This window comes from Rhinopithecus roxellana, chromosome 2, assembly GCF_007565055.1.
Source record: "Rhinopithecus roxellana isolate Shanxi Qingling chromosome 2, ASM756505v1, whole genome shotgun sequence".
Lineage (NCBI taxonomy): Eukaryota > Metazoa > Chordata > Mammalia > Primates > Cercopithecidae > Rhinopithecus > Rhinopithecus roxellana.
Window position 1 is genome coordinate 14469684 of NC_044550.1, and position 15354 is coordinate 14485037.

The 15354-nt window shown below is 37.1% G+C and overlaps 1 pseudogene; it reads left to right on the forward strand.

Annotated features, from left to right (window-relative positions):
* Positions 1-3648: 3648 nt before the first annotated feature.
* Positions 3649-15354, forward strand: part of LOC104662328 — a 98258-nt pseudogene continuing 86552 nt past the window's right edge.

Consider the following 15354-nt stretch of genomic DNA (forward strand, 5'->3'; position numbering starts at 1 on the left):
CTCACTTCTTAAAATCAGAGGAGAAAGGAAATCCAACGGTAGCGGAGGCAGGCTAGCTGAGCCAGCACTACCCAAGCCGGCACTTCCTGACGGGATTTCCGCAGATCAGAGGCATGTTTATTTGTTCCTATGGGGGCTCAAGAAAAGCTGACTTAGGTGTGATGTCAACAGGTTTGTGCAAAGTGAGTGTGGTGTTTGAGGCAAAGGTTGTATCTGGTGGATATAGCGGTTCAGGTGTAAAGTGAAACCATGCTTCACTGTTAGATGGCTGTGAAAGGAAAATAAATCTGAGACTCCAAAATCACCAAGCTAACGGGAAACATCAAGCAGGGATCAGCTTAGGGCAAACCTTCCTCCCATTCTATTCAAACTCATCCCTCTGAGGCTCATCTGAGACAAATGAATATCTGATTGCTTTCTCTTCTCCATTGTTTATGCAAAAAATGCAGATTCACTGGGCCAGACTAAACTGTGTATTCAGTGGAAGGCTGATCATGGCTTCAAAAGGATGTAACCTTTTGCCTCTTGTCTATTATACTTCTAACATGGAAGCCCCCACTTCCAGTTACTGAACTGAACCAATGTACATCTTACACATATTGATTGATGTCATGTCTCTCTAAAATATATAAAAGCAAACTGTCCCCCCCATCCACCTTGGGCACATGTCTCAGGACTTTCTGAGGCTGTGTCAGGGGCACGTCCTTAACCTTGCCAAAATAAACTTTCTAAATTGACTGAGACCTGTCTCAGATATTTTTCATTCACGTGACTAAGGACAATAAAAAGAATTCAAGGTGCTGTTCTTGCCTTTCATCAGGAGAATGCACAGCCTCCTAAAATAGCACATTTTAAAGAGACATTAAGTCTAGACAAGGGGGAGAAGATGGAGAAAGGGAAAAAAATCTTAATCTTACAAGAGGAACCTAAAGACATAACTGCAGAAAAAAGACAGGTAGAGAACATTCCCAGAGGCTAAGGATCTAGGCAGATGAAGCTGAAGGACTGTCATATGGAAGAAGGTTTAACTACATTACATCTAACTCCAGGGGAGAGAAGGCAGCAAAGTCACCCAGAGGAAGGTTTCTGCAGAACTGTAAGGCATGGCTGCCTTGGTAGATAGTGATTTCTCCATGATCAAAAGTGATTCAAATCAACAGATCCTGGGTGACCCGCCTATAATATGTGGTAGAAGGATGCATGCCTGAAGGGAGATTAACTAAATGATCTTAATACTCTGCTCTTTCCAATTATAAAATCTATGCATTTGTTAATAATAATATACAGAATTATGTTGATGCTAAAAGGGCAAATATTTCACCTAAGGGCCAGAAGTAAGTTAATATCACTTGTTGATATTAAGAGTAAGTTGTGCTCTTAAATCACTCAGCTCATGGGACTCTTCAAGCCTTTTATTGGATTTTAAAATATAGTTTGTTGCCTATTTTTCCTTTGGACCTCCGTGATGCAAAATGATTTTTGGAAATTAATGAATACTCTAAATGGCTAATCTATACCCAGCAAGTTGTTTATTTCCAGCTTTTCTAAAACTAAATTTGTTCATAAAGTGTTGGATTTTAACAAATATAAAAGGTTTTTAAAAATGCAAATCTTGGCTGGGCACTGTGGCTCACGCCTGTAATCTCAGCACTTTGGGAGAATAAGGTGGGTGGATCACCTGAGATCAGGAGTTCAGACCAACCTGGCCAACATGGAAAAACCCTGTGTCTACTAAAAGTACAAAAATTAGCCAGGCATGGTGGTGTGCACATGTAATTCCTGCTACTCGGGAAGCTGAGGCATGAAAATCGCTTGAATCTAGGAGGCAGAGGTTGCAGTGAGCCAAGATCAGGACACTGCACTCCAGCTTGGGTGACAGAGTGAGACTCTGCCTCAAAAAGGAAAATAACAAAAATACAAATACAAATCTTACATTGTGGATTTTTAGAATATACAATTTATCTATTTATCAGTCATTCATGTCTACGCACATACATTATGGCAGCCCATCAACTCCGCAAAATAAGAAACAGTAAAATAAATGACCAACCTGCATGCCAACTTTACTAAGCCCAGTTAACATAATGCAATTAAGAGAAAGTATTCAGAAAATTGCAAGTTACTAACTACTAAATAGGTAAGGCTAATTTCTAGATCATCCAGACTAATAAACTATAATCACCAAAGAACTACAGGTTAGGCATCTCTAATTCAAAAATTCCAAATCCAAAATACTGCAAAATATGAAACTTTTTGAGTGTTGAAATAACACCAGTGGAAAATTCTACACCTGACCTCATTTGACAGGTGCACAAAATTATTGGAAAGATTATGTAGAATTGCCTTCAGCCTAGGTTTATAGGGTATATATGAAACATAAATGAATTTTGTGTTTAGACTTGGGTCCCATTGCCAAAATATTTCATTATATATATGCAAATATTAAAAAACCTTAAATAATCCAAATTTGAAACATTTCTGGTCCCAAGCATTTCAAATCAACTAATAACCAGATAATGTTTCATTTACTTATTTATTTATTTATTTTTTAAGAGTCAGGATTTCACTATGTTGCTCAAGCTGCGATGCAGTGGCTATTCACAGGCACAATCCAACTACTAACCACCACAGAGTTTTGACCTACTCCATTCAGACCTGAGCCAGTTCACACTTCCTCAAGCAATCTGGTGGTCCCCACTCACCACCACCCTACTCCTGAAGGGCATCATATTGATGCCAAACTTAGTGATTGGCACAGCCCACTACATCTCAGAATTCCTGGCCTCGAGTGATCCTCCCACCTCAGCCTCCTCAATAGCTGGGATTATAGGCCTGTGCCACTGCACCCAGCCAGATAAATTTTAGGGCCCAAAATATGGCATTCTATAAGTACTATTATTACAAAAGAAAAATACTTACAATTTAAAATATAATGTATAATATATAAAATATATTTTTCTTAGAAATTTGCCTTAAAGATCGAATACTTTTAAATGATAATGAGGGTAGCATGCCAAGAACACTGGCCAGCGTGTTGAAAAATGTCACGTTTCTGACTCAGGCACTTGGGAAACCTGGTAAAGTCATTTGACCTCACCAGGATGAATTCCCTCATCTGTAAAACAAGATAACTGGGACAGAAGAATATCAAGTCTCCATACTAGCCTTATTATTTCTAAGTGTCTAATTTGCAAGTCGCTTGTCAGAACAAAACATGAAATACCTAAAAAAGAAATAAGACTTTACTTCCCCAAGTGAAAGGACAGTTCACTTCAAATCTAACTTTCTCTAATGGTTTCAGTTTTTTCTCAGTTCAGATCTTTTGTGACTATTGCAAATATGAAGTAAACTGGCCTCTTCTAAACATTTTCGTGCATGCATTTTCTCTGTGGAAGGACTAATAAGGGAATCTAAAAGATGGCTCACCCCTTTCTCTTCTTCTTCTTCCCTTCTCTTCCTTACCATCCAGCCTGGAAGTCATTAGGTGGAGTGTAGCACAATAGTGTCTGTGTGAAGGGGAGCCATAGTGACCCAAAGAGGGGTGTTGGAGCTTGAACAAGAAAAAAGTATATCTAAGTAGGAGAGAATGTAGCGTGGACAGTAAGAGCCCAAGTAGGGTCCTGAAGGTGTCCAGATTTGGGAAGAGACATGGGAAATCAGAGCTGCATCACTAATGGGATAAGGGTGTATGCGTGCGCACAAGCACTGACTATCAGACCCAAGTATGATCAGCAGAGCATCCTTCCGTGCATGATCTGTCAGAGCCCAAGCTGGAAGAGAAGGGTGAGCACCAAAGTAGTAGCCAGGTGTTGGATGCGAAAGACTGAGCACAGCTAGGAAGCATCCATGGATCTAGGGGAGAGAGAAAGAGTCAGCCAGTGTGGAGAGTCAGAGCCTGAGAAGGTGACGAAGGCAGCCAGGCCTGACAGTGATCATAACAGAATGTCAGAGATGGGCAAGGGGGAGGAAGGTGACCCTGAAGAGCAGTAGCATGAGGTGTCAGAGTCTGTGCAGTGAGGATGGCAGCCTGGCATGGTGTGTCAGAACCGGAAGAGGATAAGGAAGGAATCAGTAGGGAAGAGGATGCAGCAGAAATACATTAGTTATACCTAAGGGGATTCATTAAATAAGTAAATATATTAGATTATAATAGCCAGTTTTCTCGTTATCACAGTAGGGAGTTGCAAATATGGAGAGGGAGAAAACTAGAATGAAGGAACCCTCTGGTCTTATGTTGGAATTGAAGAAGATCAGTATCAATTCATGGTTTGCTACGTGTAGCATCTGTTTCCACACTATATATATATGTAAATAATTACCAACTCTGTCCACTGACAGGGTCTGAGAACAATGACACTAATAGCAAAGAGCATAACTAGGGCACTGAGCTTGGCTTCTAAATATTACTATTCTCTACTAAACGGAACCAGAGACCTTTAGAAAAAGGGCTGATTCCAGAAGCAGACAAAGAACAGGATGAACCTGGAATATCACCTTGTGCCTGAAAGCAAGGGAATGGTCCAAAAATGCATGTTAAATTATTCCAGGATAACATGAGATTAGCAACTTACTCTAAAATGGATCAGAATGAATACAAGTATTTTTACCGTGCTGACCACTTTCCTATATGTACCTCCTAATTTTAAAATTTAAACATTGAATACTAATGAGGAAAGGAGAAACTTCCTGCAACAAATTACATTAAAATTAAATCTAAAATTTTACAAAAAGTGTAATTTTCAGTGAAATTAATTTACTCACTAATACATATTTTTAGCATTTGCATCACAGTCCATTGTGTCTGGAATATAAGAATGAAAAGATACTCCTCATTTTACTCTTAAGTAGCTTGTAGGTACAGGTTCGAGGAAGGTGAAAGATGGTTGCTGTAATGAAGACTTTAAATGTTGCGGTGGAGAGAGATAGGAGCACCAGTGTCTGCAGATGAAGTGAGCAAATAGTTTCCAGAGTGGGTAAACCCTGAGCTTTAAGAATAAATAGAAGTTTGACAGAAAGACAAAAAAAAAAAAAAAAAGGAAGAACATTCCAAGATGAGAAAATGCAAAATAAAATGCCCTGAGAGACCTGAGAGAATAAAGAGAACTGCAAGGGGGTTCTTGGAATTGGAGAATGTGGAATATAAAGGCAGCATCTGGCAGAATCAGGAAAAGTCCCAAAGTTCCAAGTCTTTGTCTAATGATGTCCTCAAAGATTCCTTATGATCATCTGAGGCAACAACAACAACAAAATCTCTTCAGTGAATTTAAACCTCCTTTATCCTGTATTATCAGTATCAATATTTAGTTCTCATTATTACCAATAAGCCATACCTAAAATGCTCAAATAAGAGCTAGATAATGATTCTATCTGGACCATCTATGTCTATTCAGCCATCCATACCACAGACAGTATAGGTAGGAATTAGATTTCTCCAAGGCCCCTCTTAATCCCTAATCTCTAAAATGGGGATTAAAATAACACCTGCTCAATTTACCACACTGAATAATTGTGAAAATCAGATGTGATAAAGTGTGTGAAATCCCTTTATCAACTACAAAGCCGAATGCAGGTGTTAATATATGCTGGAATAGTAGGTAACACGACCCATGTAATAGGCCTAGCAAAAGGCCAATGGGAAATGGACAAGAACAACCAAGAATATCTCAGAACAAAGACTACTTTATACCTTACAAAACTCTTAGTTTTTTTTTCCAGGAAATTAAAGCACTAATCAGAAATGGAAAGATCCATAAATTACACCAAGTCTAATCTTGTCATTTAGGGGATCAGGAAAAGAATGCTCAGGAGAGTTAAGCAGTATGGCCAAGTAACACATTTAGACTGAAATGGAAGCCCAAACTTGTCTTTTTCCATTTCACCACCACAAAATAAACACCAGTCAATGTTTCAAGAATAACACCCTTACAACTTTAATGTCATTGAGTAAGTGAAATTGGAAATTATACTAACCTATATTCTTCCTAGCTCTTCTTCTTCATCCCTTTCCTTTCATTCTTTTCTAATGAACCAGTGTCCCCACCCTTTACGCTGCTGTTTCACTTGAGCTCACCCAGCATTAGCTCAGCATGGTTTCTGTGCTTTATAATTCTATAAATTTTAAAATTATTATTGGAGTGTTGGGAAAATTTACATATACTAACATGGAAATATACTGAGTAAATTAATGAAAAAAATTTGAGGCAGAACACGTTTTAAAACAATGTAAACAACTGCGCGCATGCGTGTTTGCGTGTACATTAACAAAAGTCTGTGCCAAGCTGTTTACGATGTTTTCCTTTTAAGAAGTAGGTCTGAGGACAGGTGATTCAAAGGGGGAAGAACAATACCTTTCTCTGTGTTGTTTTCCTTTATATCCTCTTTTTTTTTTTCTTTTGAGACAGAGTCTCATTCTGCCACCCAGGTTGGAGTGCAGTGGGTACGATTTTGGCTCACTGCGACCTCCGCCTCCCAGGTTCAAGCAATCCTCCTGCCTCAGCCTCCCAAGTAGCTTGGACTACAGGCATGTGCCACCATGCCTAGCTAATTTTTGTGGTTTTAATAGCGATGGGGTTTCATCATGTTGGCCAGGCTGGTCTTGAACCCCCGACCTCAGGTGATCCACCCGCCTCAGCCTCCCAAAGTGTTAGGATTACAGGTGTGAGCCACCGCACCTGGCCAGTACTTAACATTTTTTCAAAAGGCATGTTTTACTTAAAGGAATAAAAAGTTATCAAAATGTAGATGAGGGAAGAAGTTTGAGTAGACTCTAAATGGGGACAGGCAGAGTAAGGCTCAGTAGATTGTCTCCCTATACCTGGTGAGAATAGAGTCCTGAGCAGCAGACAGGAAAACCCCATGATGTGTGGCTGGCATGCTTCTTTACTACTGAAAGCTAACCAAAAAGCAGAGATTTCTTTAAAATAAATGTTTTACAAAGCCCTGAAACGCATCCAACTCGTTTCATTCTGAATTCTCAATAATGCCACATCTTTGATGCGGCATGGGGTAAGCTGAACAGCAGGCATGAATAATTCTCCATGAGAGTACTTCCCATATCTCCACTCTCCCAACTCTTAAGGATCAGAGTCCGAAAGCCTGACTGAAATTGAGCTGCTGGGAAATGTAATCATGTGAGAACAATTAAAAATTTTCCTTTCAAGATAAGAGCTTAGCACAAAGCCTAGCCTTAGACAAACTTACGAAATGAAATTATGACAAGGAACTCTTCTCCCCTGGGTTTTCAACCCCTTAGTACCAAGAACCTACAGCCTCTTCTCTTCCCTTTCTTCCCTTGCCTTCTTTTCCTTCAAATCTCACCCCAGTAACTTTATGCATGCTAAAATATTAAAAATTAAGAACAAAAAATGATAACTGATCAAGCTCTATTTGCATTTTTTTATTTTTTAATTTTGTTAATGATATCCCTGGTTTATGTAATTTGCAAAGTACCTTTAACCTAAGAATTTAAGTGAGACTATTGGAAATTTAAAAAGCAAACAGAGAAAGTGTTCTCTCTTCAGTATATGCACTACTAGAAGCTTAAATCTATATAAGAATTTTCTTGATTAGTTTCCGTCTTTTCCAGATATTTATTCATATCACATTCTTGCTGCAGAACACCTTTGTGAAATGACATGTTTACTCTCACTATTATTAGGTACTCATCTGTAACTTGTGGTTAAATCAAAAGGCCCTGTTTGAAAGAGGTTTATGTTCCCTAAGGAATGAGCATCAGCTATCCCAACCCAAGGTTTCATGGCAGCACAGTATTGTGGAAAGAGCAATGAAATAAGAATGAAGATTTGAGTTCTGATTCTAACTGAAACAATGTGAACAGTTTTGTAGTATTCATAGTTTGAGTCCCTTAACAATTCTGTGTATCTCAGGAGGTTATTGCAAGAATTAGTTAAGATGACATAAATTAAAGCATTTTATAAGTTATATATTCAAGAAAACCTAAAATTTCAAACTGGCCAGACCAGGTTGAGAAGTCATTTTGAGCATGATTTACAGCATTGTGACACTACTTGTTCGTCTGTACACACATAACAACATCAAACAAGCTAGGTAGCACATCTTCTCTAGAATGGAAAATTAGTTCTCGGCAGCTCCAGGGAACCCACTGCAGACAACACTGCTCTCTTTTTTTTTTTTTTTTTTTTTTTTAACCTGGGTGGAAATTTTCATTTTACCGTGGACTGTTTTAATGTTTTCCGGTTCTATTTCCTTTGGTGGGTACTCTGCAGGAAGAGAAAAAATTTGAGGGGGCACAAACAAATGACAAACCAATATTTGGTACCTGTGGTTTTACATTTATATATAAGCCATTCTTATAATAAAGCCTTAATGAGGATGAATGTGCTTGAAATAAAGTATGATTTACACAAAAATAAACTAAAACTAAGGACAGATGTTACAGGAAAAGATAATGGTTTAAATATACAGGAAACTTACAGTCCAAAAATAATATGTCCCAATATCCTAAGAACCATAAAGAAATGTTCAATTTGTATTTGAGATAGAAGAAACATTCACAAGACATAAAGTCTAGGGCCATGGAAAAAATGACAGATTTACTAATGTCCAATGATTTTTATGTTCCAGGCCCTAATTCTTGCCGACTTATAAAGTCTGCAAACACTACACTTTGCCTTCTTTGGTAAATGTGTATTTCTCAAAGTCTGTGGGCAACATATGGACCTCGTGTGTCTTCTATGAACCCTACAATCCAGTCATTAATTCAAGTTAACCAAAACATGTTTATTATCTTTCTAAAAATGAAAAAATATACTTTCCACTGCAGTTTTGGAACTAATTTAGATTTGAAACAATTTTTTTATGTTAAAATAAGTGTAAAACTTTACTTAGACAAAAGCACATGAGTCTTTTTAAGGTTAACAACAAACAGGAATAAGTAGGTGCTTTGCTTTGTTCCGAAGTCCCTTTTGCCTAATCGCCTACATTTCTCTCATCTAAAAGAAGAATAAATTGCTATGATGGAGTTAATTCTAGCAAAATAGGGAGTTCATATGGATTCGTTTTCAATATTTTATTATTTATCATTTGTGAATTTGAGGAGGAAAGAAAGAAATAAGGAGGGTAGAAGAGATACTCTATAACAGGATGAGTTTGACAGTATGTTTAACATATTAAGTTCTTCTTTCCTTTGACATTTCCCAATTTGTTTTATTATTAAAGGTGTAATCACATGTTCAAACTGTAATTTTCAAACTTTTATTCTCAAACTACCTTGAGGACTTATTATATATTTAAACTGTAATCCTACTGCTGTAGAAACAAGAACTAAGTAAGCAAACCCTATATTTAGCAGGAAAAGAAATTCCCCAAGGCCAGAATTATTATGCTCCATAAAACTTGCCAACTGCAACTGCACCCTCCCACATGTAAAGGGAAAATTTAGACTAAAACCTTAAAATCCAAATGAGTAAGATATAATAGGTGACCTAATAAATAGCTACCACATTACAGAATTTTTGTCTAAAATATTTCATAGGGATAGTAAATAAGTTAGAGAGTTTTAATCTAAAATATTACTAAATGTCTAAATAAACTTTAAATATTTAATCTAACATAAAATCACCAAAAATATTTCATATGAGTATCTAAAATAGGAATAAAATGCAACTTCTCCAAGTTGTTTCTTCCTACTTAGACTACTGAGATTTAATACAAAGAAAACTTTTGCCAATGTTATGTCAAAGTTTTCAATCTTTAAAATGCAAGATTATGTCTTTTAGGTCACTGCCTGTTCTGTTCTTCATCATTTTCTGATTCTGGGATTTGAATCTTTTAAAAATACTCAGAAAAATCTTGGAATAAACATGGAGCCGAAATAAATTTGCCATTCAGAGAGTAGGACAGAAAGTCAAAGCCGATAAGCTCAAATGTCCTTTCTGCTCTTTTATCTTAAGAGAAACCTGTAAGTCCTCCATCTTAGCCAATGCTGGAAAGTAAGATTAGAAAAATGGGACTAGAAAAGGAAGCAGGATGTTTAGCATTACTGTCTGCAAACACTACACCTGGCCTGTGTGATAGGTATAGAACTGAAGAATGGACGTCATCACAGACCAAAGCATATCAAACCTGTTTGCAGAGTTAGTTCAGAGATGCCTGGGTTTTAAGATAAATAGAGAATGTTTATCACTGGTATTTTTTTTTACTCATCTATGTCCCTGTTGACACTGTAGAACTCAATGTTTATGACTATAAAAACAATACCATCAACAAAAATAATATCTATAATTATCCTCTCTAATCCACAGTTATTATGATGACATAATCACTCTGGAGCAATTAGGTCTATGGGGCAGATCTGATTGAAGCCTATTTTGAAGATAACAGTATTTTCACTGTGCCATTCAGATTAACATGTCATCAGCTAAAGGCCATCATTTTCTTACAGATGTTCATTTCCTTGTATAACCTTTGCTTGACTTGTTATCTGATGTTTCAATTCTGGTATGTGAATATGTGGAAAATTAATTTATTGCCTTAACCAGACAAGAACACTTTGTGTATGGTCTATATTCTTAAATATTAAGAGTGAATTTAAATCAAAGATAGACAAAATACAGACAAACAAATTTGTTTTTAAATGTCAATTCATTTAAAACAAAGGTCAGAATTAAAAATCATAAGCAATACGTATTTCAAATTTATAATCTTCTTTTCATATAAATATTGATAGAGACGATCAAGACCATTATCTATTAATAAGCTGATCTACATTTGAGAAACAAACAAACAAAAAAAATGCCTACTGACCGGGCTTCTCGCCAAGAGCCCAGGTTAAAGTACAAAGAGACTGCAGTGTTTGATCAGCCCGTGAAGTTTGTTATGAAGAACCTACGTGTGCTTGGTCACAGTGTATTTTTACCTTCAATTATTTTAAAATTGTTAAAATATTGGCTTTTTTATTTTTTAATTGGTTTTTAATCTATATCCTAAATATTTCTTTTTAAAAAGTTATAAAACTCTATGATTCTCAACTTTGTACTGACAACATAACAACCTTCAAAGGACCTGTTCACGTGACTGTGTGCTATTAGCCTCTGGCCTATGACATGAACTTATTTAATATTTAGATAGTATAAGTATATATGGAAAAAGAGGGACTTTTTTGCCAGGGAATGTCATTCAGAAATGTTGTGAGGATTAAAGTAGATAGTATATATAAAGTGTCTAGCATAAAGCCACATAGCAGAGGCTCAGTAAATGCAAAATGTGTAAAAGTATGTGTATGTGTATCTCAAGCATGGTGCTGTGCTTTCACATACTTCTTTCCTTTTCCAGTAAATACCACAATGCCCTAAAAGAATACTAATGATGATTATGACATTGGTCTGAATTTCATATCAAAAACATTTGTGGCCAGATACAGTGGCTCACGCCTATAATCCCAACACTTTGAGAGACCAAGGCTGGAGGATTGCTTGAGCCAGGAGTTCTAGACTAGCATGAACAACATAGTGAGACATCATCTCCACAAAAAGTGTTTTTAAAAAATTAGCCAGGCATGGTAGCACATGTCTGTAATCCCAATTACTGAGGAGGCTGAGTGGGGAGGATGGCTTGAGCCCAGGAAGTTGAGGCTGCAGTGAGCTGAGATTGAATCACTATACTGCAACTTCAGCAATAGAGAGAGATTTTATCACAAAAAAAGAAAAAAAGATAAAGGAGAGAGATGAAAGAGAACGAGGGAAAGAAGGAAGGAAGGGAGGGAGGGAGGGAAGAAAGAAAAGAAAGAAAGAAAGAAAGAAAGAAAGAAAGAAAGAAAGAAAGAAAGAAAGAAAGAAAGAAAGAAAGAAAGAAAGAAAGAAAGAAAGAAAGAAAGAAAGAAAGAAAGAAAGAAAGAGAAAAGGAAGGAAGGAAGGAAGGAAGGAAGGAAGGAAGGAAGGAAGGAAGGAAGGAAGGAAGGAAGGAAGGAAGGAAGGAAGGAAAGAAAGAAAGAGAGAGAAAAAAAGGGAGGGAGGGAGGGAGGAAGGAAGGAAGGAAGGAAGGAAGGAAGGAAGGAAAGAAGGGAGGGAGGGAGGAAGGGAGGGAAGGGAGGATATTTATTTCTTCTTTAGTAAAAAATATATAAGCACTGAAAAGAAATTTTTGTCATCCTAAAATCTACAACCCAACCTTATCTGAATTCTTAAACTCTGTCTTCTTTTCTGTTACAGCAAATGAATTTTCCATGCTTTCTTGCAAGACCAGCCTTCCAATGGATCTCATCGTTTTTCCTACTCAAGTTATTTGTCTCCACAATTCTAACCTTCTTTCTCCTACTGGATCATCGGCTCTGGACTAGATCATTCCCATGAACAGAAAATATTGTCTCTTTTCTCTTAAAAGTTCCTCCCACCCTACATCTCTGTCAAGCTACCACTCTATTTGTTATGGGTTGAATCGTGTGCCCAAAACGAAGATATGCTGAAGTCCTAACCTTCAGTAACTCAGAATGTAACCTTGTTTGAAAATAGGGTTGTTGCAGATGGAATTAGTTAAGATGAAGTCATCTTAATCGACAGGGTGGGCCCTTGATCCGATATGACTGATGTCCTTTGAAGAAGGTAGCCATGTGAAGACACAGAGGGACACATAGGGAGAATGTCATGTGATGACAAAGACAGAGATTGGATTATGCAGCTGCAAGTCGAGAAATGCCAAAGATTACCGGCAACCACCAGAAGCTAGGAAAAGGTGTGTAAAGATTCCCCTAGAGGTTTCAGGGGAGCATGGCCCTTGCCAACAACTGTATTTCAGACTTTTAGCTTCCAAAACTGTGTGCGAGACAGTAAAGCCACCCAGTTTGTGGCACTTTGTTATGGCAGCCCTAGGAGACTAACAGGTCATCAGTTTCCCACTCTGTACTAAATCATTCCCATGAGCAGAAAACATCTCTTATCTCTTAAAAGTTTCCTTGACCCTATATCTCTCTTAAGCTACTGCCTTATTGTTTTGCTTGCTTTTGATGCCAAATTTCTTGAGTTACCTACAATTGCTGTCTTTACTTCTTCTCCTCCCATTCTCAAATGCACTTATTCTGGTCACGATCCCTCATCCCACTCTCCACTCCCCAGAAGATAGTTTTGTCAAAGTAATTTATTGTACTTTATTTTTCTTTATAACATGTAATATTATATGTTTATTTTTAATGTAGCTATTTTCTGTTTCACTTACTAGACTCTGTAAGTTCCAAAAAGACAGTGGTACTTCAGGCCCTGGTACTTCATATATCCTCAAAGAAAATTGATGAAATACATTTGCTTTCAGATTTTTAATTACATTTAGTACAGAAAATTTCCATTTGGATATAAACACTCTTTGTTTATGGATGGTAAAATTTTGCAAGGATTTTGTTATAATTTTTCAAGAATTTGGAAGTTACTACTAATATAAAGTTTACATGCTGTGCAAGCATACATTATCACTTATATTTTATCCCAAGGTAAATTATGATGTCTTTATATTGCACCTTCCACAGCTATTAGCAGACACTAATCTTCACATTCATCCTATGTGTTAGGAAAAAGAGGTGTTTAACTTTTATCTTACAGATTTGGAAATGAAGGGACTTAAGACCAAAGGGCCTTTCTGTGATATCTAAGTGGATAAATGATAAAATGCAAACTGGGATAAGAACTTTGAACTATCAAATCAGTTTAATTTCCACTAAAATCCCCCAGCAACAACACCACCTTATAATTTCATTGACATGTACAATTATTATCTTAGTTATATCAAATGAGAAAAAATAACTTCCTCCTGGATATTAAGGCAAATTACAAATGAGGAATATGAAATCAGATATTATGCAAATATATGCAATAAATGAAGATATCTTGCTCAGTTCTTATTCTGTGGGCCAGCAGAAATTTAGCACAATGAACTGAGTAAAAAGAGAAAATTGAGGAGCACTGTTAAATGTATTCATAAAATGCAATATCTAATTTGAAGGGGGCTGTGATCACATTAGTCTATGATGTGATAATTTACAGTAATCATCACTTATATCCACATAAATTTGCCTTTTCCATTTTCTAATTGCCTTGTTTATCAGTAGTAAACAGTAGTTTAATAGCAAGATAAAGCAGCATATTAAAGATACTGTGCTAACTGAAGATATCAGGGATGAAATGTTACAGTTTCTTAAATTGCTATACTTTCTATCAAGGCCTCCATAGAAGAAGAGCACTATATATTTTATTCAAGCTACCTTTTGGACATGAGTTAATATAACAACAGCATTTTAGTAATCTCTGTGTGTACATAGTAACAATAATTTTATTAATACTTTATGTTCATATTTCCACTGAACTCATCTTTTTTAAGAGGATGTCTTGACAATACTGATTTCATGAAGAAAGATTTGAGAAATTTCAATGATGAAGTGATGTTGGAGTTCACAACATAGGAATCATTTAAATGTATATTTGTACGCTTTTATCACATCTTACTTCAAACTTTAGTTTAATTCGAACGAACTTCTCTCTCCCTCAAAGCTCTGCTCATATAACCATCCCCTATTACTCTCCAATCATTTTTCACATCATCTCCTCCTTCCACCCTAGTTACGTGGAAGTGGCGTCTCTACACTCATCTAAGATGAATTCTGTGTCTGAGCTATGGACAGTTTTCTCTTCCACTGCCGCAAGCCAGTCAGCTGCTCCGCCAGTCAGCTGTTCTCTTTCCTGCCTCTTTAGCCCTTTCCTCACCCACCTCTGTCTTCTTCCCAGCAGCACCCAAACCTATACACCTACTTGATAGTGTCCTGAGGATGCTCCTTCTCCCAGCCCAAGTTTTCACCTTCTTTTCAAACACCAACCCATAAGCTCAGCAATCTCATATGTCTTCCTCTACTGGGCCTCTCAGGAGCACTGGACATTGGCTGACTACTCCATCCTTCTTCAAACAGTCCTGCCCTTGGCTTCCAGGAAGCCATACTTTCCAGTTTTCCTTCCATTTTTTGTATTGTTTTGTTAGTGTTAAATGCTAGTCGTTTTAAATGTTGGTATCCCTTCAAACCTTGTTCTTTCCCTCATTCTACACATGCTTCTTGAACACCTTATCTACTCCCTTTGTGTTGATTACTACCTGTTATTGGCTTGGTTGTGTCCCACCCCCCGCCCCACAAAAAAAATTGATATGCTGAATTCCTAACCCCCAGTACCTCAGAATGTGACTCTATTTGGAGATAAGGCCTTTGAAGAGGTAATTAAGGTAAAATGAAGTCACGTGGGTGGGCCCTAATACAGTATGATTGGCATTCTTATGAAAAGGGGAAATTCAGACACAGACACAGGGGAAAGACTATGCAAAGACACAGGGAGAACACGGCCATCCACA